Below are 4,371 nucleotides of genomic sequence, written 5' to 3' on the forward strand. Positions count from 1 at the left end.
CCCAAAAAAAAGAAAAAAAAGAATAAATAATTCGACCTCTAGGGATTTGGGAGAGGATTTGGGATCTAGGAACACCAATACATATGCCGAAATGAGCCTAATCCTAGTGCCCTTTGAATTTCCTACTGAGTAATTGGTGTGTGCAGGACACAGTAGCAACAAAGAACTGAGTCTGTCCCATGTGGAGGCAGAGTTCAGGCAACAGACATGACAGGAAGGTGTGGCTCCTCCGCCCTGTTGGAGAGGGGAGCAACCCAGGGCAGGATATGGAATTTGAATTTTTTTTAAATAAAATTTATAAATAATTGGAAGGTTGCAGAAAATCACAAAGATAGTACAGAGATTTCCTACCGAGTGTCACCATTACTAAAATTATTAGTTATTATGAAACATTTGTCACAATTAATGACCCAATATTGGTACATTATTATTAACTGAAGTGTATGTTTCATTCAAATTTCCTTAGTTTTTCCTCACGTCCTTTTCCCTGTTCCAGAATCCTACCCAGGATACCATATTACAGTTAATCACCACATCTCCCTAGGCTCCTTTTGACTATGACGGTTTCTCAGACTTTTCTCATTTTTGATGACCTTGACAGCTTTGAGGGGTATTTGTAGAATGTCAGTTGGGGGTTGGCTAATGTTTTCTTAATGAATCAGAGTTGCATTTTGGGATCTGGGGAGAAGGACTATAGTGATAAAGTGTCGTTCTCATCACATCATATCAAGGATGCATACGGTGAACATGGTTTACTGCTGCTGATGTTAGCCTTGCTCTTAACCAAAGTAGTGTTTGTCAGGTTTCTCCACTACCAACTTACACTTTTTCCCCCTTTTCATGCAGTAATATTGAGAAGGAAGCCACCATGTGCAGCCCACAGGAAAGGGTGAGGAGTTATGCTCCACCTCTTTGAGAACTAAGTATCTGCATACATTATTAGGAATAGTTATATCATCATGGACTCATGGGTATTTATTTTACACTTTGAGTTAAAATCCAATAGTACTTTATTTTCTCGTTTGAATTGTTCCAGCTTTGACCATTGGCAGCTTTTTCAGTTCACACCCTCCCATGTCCCTGTGACATACCACTATCATTGTGGAATTGTTTCATCTAACAACTTTGGCAATTTCTGGGACCTGGGATTTGGATTTTGATAAGAGTGGCTGACCTAGGATAATTTGGTCTTATGCGCACTGTTTTGTTCCTTAACTTTTTGTCCTGTTGAACTTTGAAATTATCCAGATAATCTTTACACTTAGACATTTTCAGATTTTACTTAAATATCAGGGAACAAAATATAGGATTGCTCTCTAATTGCCTTAGCCCCAGGTTTCTGTTTTCACTACCTGTTATGTGTTACTATGGTCTTAAGGAGATATCTCTTTTCAACTTTGAGAAATATCCTCCTTAGCATTTTTGATAAACATTACCCCTATATTTTCTTTGTTTTCTCTTTCTAGAACTCTTACTAGTAGGATAACCTTCTGGATTGATCCTCTTGAATTTCAAACCTTTTCTCTTTTTATCTCCTTATCTTTTTGTTCTGCAATTAAAAATATATCTATATCCTTATCTTCCTACCTTTCTAATATGTCATGCACCACTTAATGATTAGGATAAGATCTAAAAAATAAGTCCTTAGGTGATTTCATCATGTGAACATTATAGAGTGCACTCACACAGACCTCGATGGTACAGCCTACTACACACCTGGGTTATATGATGTGGCCTATTGCTCCTAGGCTACAAACCTGTATGGCATATTACTGCACTGAATATTGTAGGCAATTATAACACAATGCTAAGTATTTGCGTATCTAAACACAGAAAAGGTATAGTAAAAATATAGTATACAAGATTAAAAATGGTATATCTGCATAGGGCTCTTACTATGAATGGAGTGTGCAGGACTGGAAGTTGTTCTGGGTAAGTCAACAAGATAGTGGTGAGTGAATGTGAAAGCCTAGGACATTGCTGTGCACTGCTGTAGAATTTATAAACACTGTATACATAGGCTACATTAAATTTATAAAAATAGTTTTCTTCAGTAATAAACTCTAACTTTTTTACTTTATAAACTTTAACTTTTTGATTCTTTTGTAATAATGCTTAGCCTAAAACACAAACACATTGATTGTCCAATTTCACAAAAATATTTTCTTTATCTTTATTCTATAAGTTTTCTTCTATTTTTAAATTTTCCTATTTTCTACTTTATAAACATTTTTGTAAAAAGCTAAGACACCAGCACACATTAGCCTAGGTCTACTTAATATCAGGATCATCTGCATCACTGTCTTCCACCTCCACATCTTGCCCCATGGGAGGGTCTTCAGGGACCATAATGCATATGGAACTGTCATCTACTGTGATAACAACACATTCTTCTGGAATCTTCCTAAAGGACCTGTCTGAGGCTGCTCTACAGGTAACTTTTCCTTCGTAAGTAGAAGGACTACACTCTAAAATAATGATTAAAAGGATAGTGCAGTGCCTCAGAAATGATGTTGTGATCTCCTCAGTGCATCATATCGAGATACTAGATCTTGATTTGTCCAAAAGGTAACTTTAATCCTGTTGGGAAGATGACACCTACAATGTTTCTGTGCCATAAAGTGATTCTTTTTTCCTTTTTTAATTAGTGAGTATCTTGAGGGGTGAAATTTTGATGACAACATACTTACATAGTCTCATATTTTACTCACTGATTTTGACCTGAATCAATTATTTCTATAATGGCTGCCTTGTAATGATTTCCTAATTCTGTCATTCCTTCTTCATTTCTTTATTTTCTTCTTTTGTTCTACAGTAAGGAACTACTGTAGATAAATAATCTTACTAATTATTTATTTATATCAGCAATTGATGGATTCTCATTTTATTTCATAGATAATAATTCTTTTCTATAATTATTTATTTTGATGCTTAAATTGTTCTAGAATTGACCAGTAATGACTTCAAACTATGCTACAAGACTACAGTAGCCAAAACAGCATGGTACTGGTACCAAAACAGACATATAGACTAATAGAGCAGAACAGATACCTCAGAAATAACACCACACATCTACAACCATCTGATCTTCAGCAAACCTGATGAAAACAAGCAATGGGTAAAGGATATCCTATTCAGTAAATGGTGCTGGGAAAACTGGCTAGCCATATGCAGAAAACTGAAACTGGACACCTTCCTTACACTTTCTACAAAAATTAACTGAAGATGGATTACAGACTTAAATGTAAAACCCAAAACCATAAAAACCCTAGAAGAAAACCTAGGCAATACCATTCAGGACATAGGCATGAGTAAAGACTTCATGACAAAAACACCAAAAGCCATTGCAACAAAAGCCAAAATATGACAGATGGGATCGAATTAAACTAAAGAGCTTCTGCACAGCAAAAGAAACTATCATCAGAGTGAACAGGCAACCTACAGAATGAGAGAAAATTTTTGAAATCTACCCATCTGACAAAGGTCTAATATCCAGAATTGACAAGGAACTTAAACATACTTACAATAAAAAAAAACCCATGAAAAAAGTGGGCAAAGGATATGAACAGACACTTCTCGAAAAAAGACATTTATGCAGCCAACAAACATATGAAAAAAAGCTCAACATCACTGATCATCAGAGAAATGCAAATAAAAACCACAATGAGATACCATCTCATGGCAGTCAGACTGGCAATTATTAAAAAGTAAAGAAACAACAGATGCTTGCAAGGTTTCAGAGAAAAAGGAACACTTTTATAGTCTTGGTGGGAATGTAAATTAGTTCAACCATTGTGAAAGACAGTATGGCAATTTCTCAAGGATCTAGAACTAGAAATTCCATTAGACCCAGCAATCTCATTACTGGGTATATACCCAAGGGAATATAAATTATTCTACTATAAAGACACATGCACATCTATATTTACTGCAGCACTATTTACAATAGCAAAGATATGGAACCAACCCAAATGCCTATGATTGATAGACTGGATAAAGGAAACGTGGTACATATACACCATGGAATACTATGCAGCCATAAAAAGGAATGAGATCATATCCTTTGCAGGGACATGGATGGAGTTGGGAGCCATCATCCTCAGCAAACTAGCACAGGAACAGAAAACCAAACATTGCATTTCCTCACTCATAAGTGAGAGTTGAACATTGAGAACACATGGACACAGGGGTACAACACACACCAGTGCCTGTTGGGGGGTGGGGGTTGAGGGGAGGGAACTTAAAGGATGGGTCAATAGGTGCAGCAAACCACCAAGGCACACATATACCTATGTAACAAACCTGCACATTCTACACGTTGACCAGTGGTAATATCTTTGCAAGTTGGTTCCTGGGGCCTTGTGGCATGTC

Source organism: Nomascus leucogenys, chromosome 14, assembly GCF_006542625.1.
Source record: "Nomascus leucogenys isolate Asia chromosome 14, Asia_NLE_v1, whole genome shotgun sequence".
Lineage (NCBI taxonomy): Eukaryota > Metazoa > Chordata > Mammalia > Primates > Hylobatidae > Nomascus > Nomascus leucogenys.